This window comes from Oncorhynchus gorbuscha, linkage group LG08 (genome assembly GCF_021184085.1).
Source record: "Oncorhynchus gorbuscha isolate QuinsamMale2020 ecotype Even-year linkage group LG08, OgorEven_v1.0, whole genome shotgun sequence".
NCBI lineage: Eukaryota > Metazoa > Chordata > Actinopteri > Salmoniformes > Salmonidae > Oncorhynchus > Oncorhynchus gorbuscha.
This window is the reverse complement of record NC_060180.1, coordinates 68,560,281-68,570,484: the sequence shown is the minus strand read 5'-3', so window position 1 is coordinate 68,570,484 and position 10,204 is coordinate 68,560,281.

The window sequence follows — 10,204 nt, the reverse complement described above, 5'->3', positions numbered from 1 at the left end:
GTGTAAGGTGACAACTGTTTGATTATTCATTAATGCCATTAGCCATGAAAAACTATTGCTATTAAAATGTATGTTAATTGACAAAACAAAATGACTTTACACTGTTGACTGGTTAAGAAATCAATTCAAACGTTATTAGTCACATGCGCTGAATACAACAAGTGTAGGTAGACCTTACCGTGAAATGCTTACTTTACAAGCCCTTTTAACCAACAGTGCAGTTCAAGAAGAGTTTAAGAAAATATTCACCAAATAAACGAAAGTTTAAAATAATAATAAAAAATTAACACAATAAAATAACAATAACGAGGCTATATACAGGGGGTACGAATCTGTGTGTGGGAGTGCAGGTTAGATGAGGTAATTTGTACATGTAGATAGGTTACCAATACATATTTTTATTGCGTTATCTTTAGAACAAAATAAAACATGCTTTTTATGCAGTTAATGCTTTTCACTCAGTTTTGAGAGAGGAAGAGGGTGTGTGAGAGAGAGAGAGTAAGAAAGAAGTAAGAAGATGAAGAGAGATAGAAAGAAAGAGAAAGGGGACCTTCCAAGTGAAGCATTTCCACATTCCAATATACAGCTGCTCTGTGTGTGGGCTAGTGCACATCTGAAGATTAAGGAGGATTTGTCTGTTTATAAAAAGCATAAAATAAAAGTGTGTGGGGAGGGCAGGCAGGGGTCATGTAGTAAAACAGCTGGTAGTGTCTTACAGTGGTCAATCGGACAAGTCTCTTCTGTTGTAGCCTATCAGCATGGGAAGCATCAGCATGGGAAGCATCAGCATGGGAAGCATCAGCATGGGAAGTTTGGGAACTAAACCATCAAGCCATATACACACACCTGTAACACCCAACAGTGGTTTCAATTCAATTAGAGCTGTGCACAATATCAGTGACAATGAACGTATTGGAAGTATCTGTGTCATGTTGTAATCGTCATTATAGTTCATGTGTTTCTCTGTAGACCTACTGTATATGGTGCACACCTGTTTTAGTAGAGGGAGGGACATTACTCATAGATCAACTTCACTGTTCATTCGTTGAAAGTGAGACACCATCCATCACCACAACTATTCTTCATCTTTTATGATTGAAGTAATACGACAAAAAGAAACGCAAATTAAAACTGGCTTGAGGTAATTGGTGTTGGCAAAAGGAAACCACACCTCAAATGGCACAGCACCACTACAGATCCGGGTTCAATCCCGGGCTGTGTCGCAGCCGGCCACGACCAGGATACCCATGAAGCGGCGCCCAATTGGCCCAGTGTCGTCCGGGTTAGGGGAGGGTTTGGCCGGGCAGGGTTGTCCGTGTCCCATCTCGCTCTAGCGACTTCTTGTGGCGGCCGGGCGCATGAACACTGACTTCGGTCTCCAGCTGTAAGGTGTTTCCTCCGACACATTGGTGCTGCTGGCTTCTGGGTTAAGCGAGCAGTGCGTCAAGAAGCAGTGCGGCTTGTAGGGGTCATGTTTTGGAGGACGTACAGCTCTTGACCTTCGCCTCTCCCGAGTCCGCATGGGAGTTGCAGCGATGGGACAAGACTGTAACTACCAATTGGATATCACGAAAGGGGTAAAAAGTCCCCCCAAAATGAAATAATAAATAATAAAATAATTAATGTTCTATAAGGCCACACCGTAGCAGCCTGTGTGTATCATGATGAAGCTATCAGGTAAAGAGACATGGCTGGTGTCTTAGTTACACCAGAAAGCTAGGCTATTCCAACTCACACACTTAGCAATACAGACAACACCAACATTTTAGTTCTAACAAATGAAACGAGATGGGCAAAAATCATTCATTTTAAACGTACATTTTAATAAAAGTTCAACAACTCACAAGTAGCTCTTCATCTTACCATAAGGCAGCACCTGGGAACATATCGCTCACAGAAAATGAATGCTTTCACATCATTTATCTCATTTTGGTCAAGTTATTACCATGTGCGCTTTATAATTCACAAAACGTCTTCAAAGTATAGAGCCACCACATTTAAATCAATGAGTTAGCAGCAGGAATTTACAGCCTAGTCCCTTTCAAAGTGACGATAACAAATGTCCCCATTGAATTCCATTTTAATAGTGTTTCAGTATAGGTGTTATTTGGAACCTGAAAGAGACCCATGTGATCTTTGTTAGAGGGTTCCTCCATTGTCTTACGTCAGATAGCGCAACGATTCCACCTGCACGGATTGGTTGAGGGGACAAGCGTTGCGTAGTAGTGACGCCATCTGACGTAAGACAATGAGAGTGTAGTGCCTCATGGCGATGGTCAATTTATACAGAGCACACGGTTTCCTTCCATTCACATTGTGAGTACAACCGTTTCATCCATGTAGATTCTATCTTATAGACTAAAAGTCAAGTGGTTTTAAACTAGGTCAGTCGAGGAGAATAGCCGGACAAAAGACGACTCTGTCTGGTGGAGGTACTTTTTGTAAGCTTGTTTATCATCATCCTCCTTTTTTAATCTCTTATGAGTAGCTTTTTCCATTTCCAGCAGTTTCACATACCTCTGACACGTCGTCATCAACGTCCATCTGAAAAACACAAAACAGCAAATTCATGGAAGAACGGCCTAGATAACTTTCCCCTTTAAACGCTATAACATAATATGACATAACATGAAAATGTCTAGATAAGCTTTTTTCTTTCAAATATAATTTGAATTAAATCCCCTTGTATTTGTATTTATGATGGATTCCCATTAGTTTCTGCCAAGGCAGCAGCAACTCTTCCTGGAGTCCAGCAAAATTAAGGCAGTTATACAATTGAAAAAATATTTTAAAAACAGGCCCCTACTCTACTACCACATATCTACAACACAAAATGAATGTGTATGTGTGTATAGTGCGTGTGTGAACGTAAAGCATCTACCCTTATCAGACTGAAATATTCATATAGAACCTGTCCACAGCTTCACAGGGACTAGCTTTCCCAAAACGTTTTACGAGACACACTCACTTGTCGAGGTTGCGTGTAGTTGCTCCCTATGCCTGACGTCAAACTGTGGTACTTTGCTCTTGTATCCAGGGACTCCGGTTTTTGCACAAACAGCGAGTGCTATAAAAGACAGGATTACATTTCCGATTATGAAAAATCACTCAAAGGAATTTCTGTCATGCAGGTGAAAGAGGACCCAAAAGCGACTTAACAGAAACAGAGTTTATTTAAGTCCAAACAGGGAATAACAGAAACCCTCTAGACTTGTAGAGGGGAAATAACTGGAGAAGCGGCCACAGACTGCAGGTCGCTTCGGGTAGGCGCAGGCCGTAGTCGACAGAGACACCTGCTCACACGCAGCATCTGATGAAGGCAAAAAAACACGACAGGACAGGGCGATACACAATCACAGCAAAAACACGACAGGACAGGCGAAACGCAATCACAGCATGGTGAATACAATACAAGGAACCGACGGGACAGGAACGGATCACAAAGGAATAAATAGGGACTCTAATCAGGGGAAAGGATCGGGAACAGGTGTGGGAAGACTAAATGATGATTAGGGGAATAGGAACAGCTGGGAGCAGGAGCGGACGATAGAGAGAAGAGAGAGCGAGAGAGTGAGAGAGGGAGGGGAGAGAGAGGGATAGAAGGAGGGAAAGAACCAAATAAGACCAGCAGAGGGAAACGAATAGCATGGGGAGCACAGGGACAAGACATGATAATAAATGACAAACATGACAGTACCCCCCACTCACCGAGCGCCTCCTGGCGCACTCGAGGAGGAATCCTGGCGGCAACGGAGGAAATCATCGATGAGTGAACGGTCCAGCACGTCCCGAGACGGAACCCAACTCCTCTCCTCAGGACCGTAACCCTCCCAATCCACTAGGTATTGGTGACCCCGTCCCGAACGCATGTCCATGATCTTATGTACCTTGTAAATAGGTGCGCTCTCGACAAGGACGGGAGGGGGGAGGGAAGACGAACGGGGGTGCGAAGAAGGGCTTAACACAGGAGACATGGAAGACAGGATGGACGCGACGAAGATGTCGCGGAAGAAGCAGTCGCACAGCGACAGGATTGACGACCTGGGAGACACGGAACGGACCAATGAACCGCGGAGTCAACTTACGAGAAGCTGTCGTAAGAGGAAGGTTGCGAGTGGAAAGCCACACTCTCTGGCCGCAACAATACCTTGGACTCTTAATCCTGCGTTTATTGGCGGCTCTCAACGTCTGTGCCCTGTAACGGCAAAGTGCAGACCTCACCCTCCTCCAGGTGCGCTCACAACGTTGGACAAACGCTTGAGCGGAGGGAACGCTGGACTCGGCAAGCTGGGATGAGAACAGAGGAGGCTGGTAACCCAGACTACTCTGAAACGGAGATAACCCGGTAGCAGACGAAGGAAGCGAATTGTGAGCGTATTCTGCCCAGGGGAGCTGTTCTGCCCAAGACGCAGGGTTTCTGAAAGAAAGGCTGCGTAGTATGCGACCAATCGTCTGATTGGCCCTCTCTGCTTGACCGTTAGACTGGGGATGAAACCCGGAAGAGAGACTGACGGACGCACCAATCAAACGACAGAACTCCCTCCAAAACTGTGACGTGAATTGCGGGCCTCTGTCTGAAACGGCGTCTAACGGGAGGCCATGAATTCTGAATACATTCTCAATAATGATTTGTGCCGTCTCCTTAGCGGAAGGAAGTTTAGCGAGGGGAATGAAATGTGCCGCCTTAGAGAACCTATCGACAACCGTCAGAATCACAGTCTTCCCCGCAGACAAAGGCAGACCGGTAATGAAGTCTAAGGCAATGTGAGACCATGGTCGAGAAGGAATGGGAGCGGTCTGAGACGACCGGCAGGAGGAGAGTTACCCGACTTAGTCTGCGCGCAGTCCGAACAAGCAGCCACGAAGCGGCGCGTGTCACGCTCCTGAGTCGGCCACCAAAAGCGCTGGCGAATAGACGCAAGAGTGCCTCGAACACCGGGATGACCAGCTAACTTGGCAGAGTGAGCCCACTGAAGAACAGCCAGACGAGTGGAAACAGGAACGAAAAGGAGGTTACTAGGACAAGCGCGCGGCGATGCAGTGTGCATGAGTGCTTGCTTAACCTGTCTTTCAATTCCCCAGACTGTTAACCCGACCACACGCCCATAAGGAAGAATCCCCTCGGGATCAGTAGAAGCCACAGAAGAACTAAACAGACGGGATAAGGCATCAGGCTTGGTGTTCTTGCTACCCGGACGGTAAGAAATCACAAACTCGAAACGAGCGAAAAACAACGCCCAACGAGCTTGACGGGCATTAAGTCGTTTGGCAGAACGGATGTACTCAAGGTTCTTATGGTCTGTCCAAACGACAAAAGGAACGGTCGCCCCCTCCAACCACTGTCGCCATTCGCCTAGGGCTAAGCGGATGGCGAGCAGTTCACGGTTACCCACATCATAGTTGCGCTCAGATGGCGACAGGCGATGAGAAAAATAAGCGCAAGGATGAACCTTATCGTCAGACTGGAAGCGCTGGGATAGAATGGCTCCCACGCCTACCTCTGAAGCGTCAACCTCGACAATGAATTGTCTAGTGACGTCAGGAGTAACGAGGATAGGAGCGGACGTAAAACGTTCTTTTAGAAGATCAAAAGCTCCTGGGCGGAACCGGACCACTTAAAACACGTCTTGACAGAAGTAAGAGCTGTGAGAGGGCAGCAACTTGACCGAAATTACGAATGAAACGCCGATAGAAATTAGCGAAACCTAAAAAGCGCTGCAACTCGACACGTGACCTTGGAACGGGCCAATCACTGACAGCTTGGACCTTAGCGGAATCCATCTGAATGCCTTCAGCGGAAATAACGGAACCGAGAAAAGTAACGGAGGAGACATGAAAAGAGCACTTCTCAGCCTTTACGTAGAGACAATTCTCTAAAAGGCGCTGTAGAACACGTCGAACGTGCTGAACATGAATCTCGAGTGACGGAGAAAAAATCAGGATATCGTCAAGATAGACAAAAACAAAAATGTTCAGCATGTCTCTCAGAACATCATTAACTAATGCCTGAAAAACAGCTGGCGCATTGGCGAGACCGAACGGCAGAACCCGGTACTCAAAATGCCCTAACGGAGTGTTAAACGCCGTTTTCCACTCGTCCCCCTCTCTGATGCGCACGAGATGGTAAGCGTTACGAAGGTCCAACTTAGTAAAGCACCTGGCTCCCTGCAGAATCTCGAAGGCTGATGACATAAGGGGAAGCGGATAACGATTCTTAACCGTTATGTCATTCAGCCCTCGATAATCCACGCAGGGCGCAGAGTACCGTCCTTCTTCTTAACAAAAAAGAACCCCGCCCCGGCCGGAGAAGAAGAAGGCACTATGGTACCGGCGTCAAGAGACACAGACAAATAATCCTCGAGAGCCTTACGTTCGGGAGCCGACAGAGAGTATAGTCTACCTCGAGGAGGAGTGGTCCCCGGAAGGAGATCAATACTACAATCATACGACCGGTGAGGAGGAAGGGAGTTGGCTCGGGACCGACTGAAGACCGTGCGCAGATCATGATATTCCTCCGGCACTCCTGTCAAATCGCCAGGTTCCTCCTGAGAAGTAGGGACAGAAGAAACGGGAGGGATGGCAGACATTAAACACTTCACATGACAAGAAACGTTCCAGGATAGGATAGAATTACTAGACCAATTAATAGAAGGATTATGACATACTAGCCAGGGATGACCCAAAACAACAGGTGTAAACGGTGAACGGAAAATCAAAAAAGAAATAGTCTCACTGTGGTTACCAGATACTGTGAGGGTTAAAGGTAGTGTCTCAAATCTGATACTGGGAAGATGACTACCATCTAAGGCGAACATGGGCGTAGGCTTATCTAACTCTCTGAAAGGAATGTCATGTTTCCGAACCCATGCTTCGTCCATGAAACAACCCTCAGCCCCAGAGTCTATCAAGGCACTACATGTAGCACCCGAACCGGTCCAGCGTAGGTGGACCGACAAAGTAGTACAGGACCTTGATGGAGAGACTTGAGTAGTTGCGCTCACCTGTAGCCCTCCGCTTACAGATGAGCTCTGGCTTTTACTGGACATGAATTAACAAAATGTCCAGCAACTCCGCAATAGAGGCACAGGCGGTTGGTGATCCTCCGTTCCCTCTCCTTATTCGAGATGCGAATCCCTCCCAGCTGCATGGGCTCAGTCTCAAAGCCAGAGGAGGGAGATGGTTGCGATGCGGAGCAGGGAAACACCGTTGATGCGAGCTCTCTTCCACGAGCCCGGTGACGAAGATCTACCCGTCGTTCTATGCGGATGGCGAGAGCAATCAAAGAGTCCACATCTGAAGGAACCTCCCGGGAGAGAATCTCATCCTTAACCACTGCGTGGAGTCCCTCCAGAAAACGAGCGAGCAGCGCCGGCTCGTTCCACTCACTAGAGGCAGCAAGAGTGCGAAACTCAATGGAATAATCCGTTATGGACCGTTCACCTTGGCATAAGGAAGCCAGGGCCCTAGAAGCCTCCCCACCAAAAACTGAACGGTCAAAAACCCGAATCATCTCCTCTTTAAAGTTCTGGAATTTGTTAGAGCAATCAGCCCTTGCCTCCCAGATAGCTGTGCCCCATTCTCGAGCCCGGCCAGTAAGGAGTGAAATGACGTAAGCAACCCGAGCTCTCTCTCTAGAGTATGTGTTGGGTTGGAGAGAGAACACAATCTCACACTGCGTGAGAAAGGAGCGGCACTCAGTGGGCTGCCCGGAGTAGCAAGGTGGGTTATTAACCCTAGGTTCTGGAGGCTCGGCAGGCCAGGAAGTAACAGGTGGCACGAGACGTAGACTCTGGAACTGTCCAGAGAGGTCGGAAACCTGAGCGGCCAGGTTCTCCACGGCATGGCGAGCAGCGGACAATTCCTGCTCGTGTCTGCCGAGCATGGCTCCTTGGATCTCGACGGCAGTGTAACGAGCGTCTGAAGTCGCTGGGTCCATTCCTTGGTCGGTTCCTTCTGTCATGCAGGTGAAAGAGGACCCAAAAGCGACTTAACAGAAACAGAGTTTATTTAAGTCCAAACAGGGAATAACAGAAACCCTCTAGACTTGTAGAGGGGAAATAACTGGAGAAGCGGCCACAGACTGCAGGTCGCCGGGTAGGCGCAGGCCGTAGTCGACAGAGACACCTGCTCACACGCAGCATCTGATGAAGGCAAAAAAACACGACAGGACAGGGCGATACACAATCACAGCAAAAACACGACAGGACAGGGCGAAACGCAATCACAGCATGGTGAATACAATACAAGGAACCGACGGGACAGGAACTGATCACAAAGGAATAAATAGGGACTCTAATCAGGGGAAAGGATCGGGAACAGGTGTGGGAAGACTAAATGATGATTAGGGGAATAGGAACAGCTGGGAGCAGGAACGGAACGATAGAGAGAAGAGAGAGCGAGAGAGTGAGAGAGGGAGGGGGAGAGAGAGGGATAGAAGGAGGAAAGAACCAAATAAGACCAGCAGAGGGAAACGAATAGCATGGGGAGCACAGGGACAAGACATGATAATAAATGACAAACATGACAATTAGTCTGAAAACAGTTTAAGCTGTTGAGACACATTCAACTGTAAAAGCAGCTTCTGTATAAACCAACATCACCAGATAAGCATGAGATAATGCAGTAATCCCATGAATGCCCAGCGCCCTCTAAATGCCCCGCGCCCTCTGAATGCCCAGCGCCTTCTGAATGCCCAGCGCCCTCTGAATGCCCAGTGCCCTCTGAATGCCCAGTGCCCTCTGAATGCCCAGCGCCCTCTGAATGCCCAGCGCCTTCTGAATGCCCAGCGCCCTCTAAATGCCCAGCGCCCTCTGAATGCCCAGCACCTTCTGAATGCCCAGCGCCCTCTGAATGCCCAGCGCCCTCTGAATGCCCAGCGCCGTCTGAATGCCCAGCGCCGTCTGAATGCCCAGCGCCATCTGAATGCTGAATCCCCAGCACCGTCTAAATGCCCATCGCCATCTGAATGCTGAATGCCCAGCGCCGTCTAAATGCCCAGCGCCGTCTGAATGCCCAGCGGCGTCTGAATGCCCAGCGCCGTCTGAATACCCGGCGCCGTCTGAATGCCCAGTGCTGTCTGTACTGGTGCATCAAGGCTCAGACCAAAAGACTCCTAAACAGCTTCTATTTATATATTCCTGCTATCAGTCACTTTTCAGCCCTGTTTACATGTACAGTGCATTCGGAAAGTATTCTGACACTTGGACATTTCCACATTTTGTTAATTTAAAGCAGGGGTGGGCAACTCCAGTCCTCGAGGGCCTGATTGATTAGATATCATCCTGACTAACCTGCCCTCTAAATACACCTCTGCTGTCTTCAACCAGAATCTCAGCGATCACTGCCTCATTGCCTGCGTGCGTAGTGGGTCCTCGGTCAAATGACCACCCCTCATCAGTGTCAAACGCTCCCTAAAACACTTCAATGAGCAAGCCTTTCTAATCGACCTGGCCCGGATATCCTGGAAGGATATTGACCTCATCCCGTCAGTGGGGAATGCTTGGTTGCTCTTCAAAGGTGCTTCCCTCTCCATCTTAAATAAGCATGCCCCATTAAAAAAATGTAGAACAAAGAACTGATATAGCCCTTGGTTCACCCCAGACCTGACTGCCCTTGACCAGCTTCACATTGCACTGAGGATAGGAAACACTGTCACGACCGATAAACCTACGATAATCGATAATTTCAATAAGCATTTTGACACGGCTGGCCATGCTTTCCACCTGGCTACCCCTACCCTGGCCAACATCTCAGCACCCCCTGCAGCAACTTGCACCCCCCCCCCCGCTTCTCCTTCACCCAAATCCAGACAGCTGATGCTCTGAAAGAACTGAAAAATCTGAATCCCTACAAATCAGCTGTTCTAGAAAATCTGGACCCTCTCTTTCTAAAATGATCCGCCGAAATTGTTGCAAACCCTATTACTAGTCTGTTCAGCCTCTCTTTCATATCGTCTGAGATCCCCAAAGATTGGAAAGCTGCCATGGTCATCCCCCTCTTCAAAGGGGGAGACACTCTAGACCTGAAGCTGGAATCTTATATCTCCCTCTCTAACTTTAAGCATCATGTCATGTTTGTCATTTATTATCATGTCTTGTCCCTGTGCTCCCCATTCTATTCGTTTCCCTCTGCTGGTCTTATTAGGTTCTTTCCCTCTTTCTATCCCTCTCTCTCCCCCTCCCTCTCTCACTCTCTCGCTCTCTCT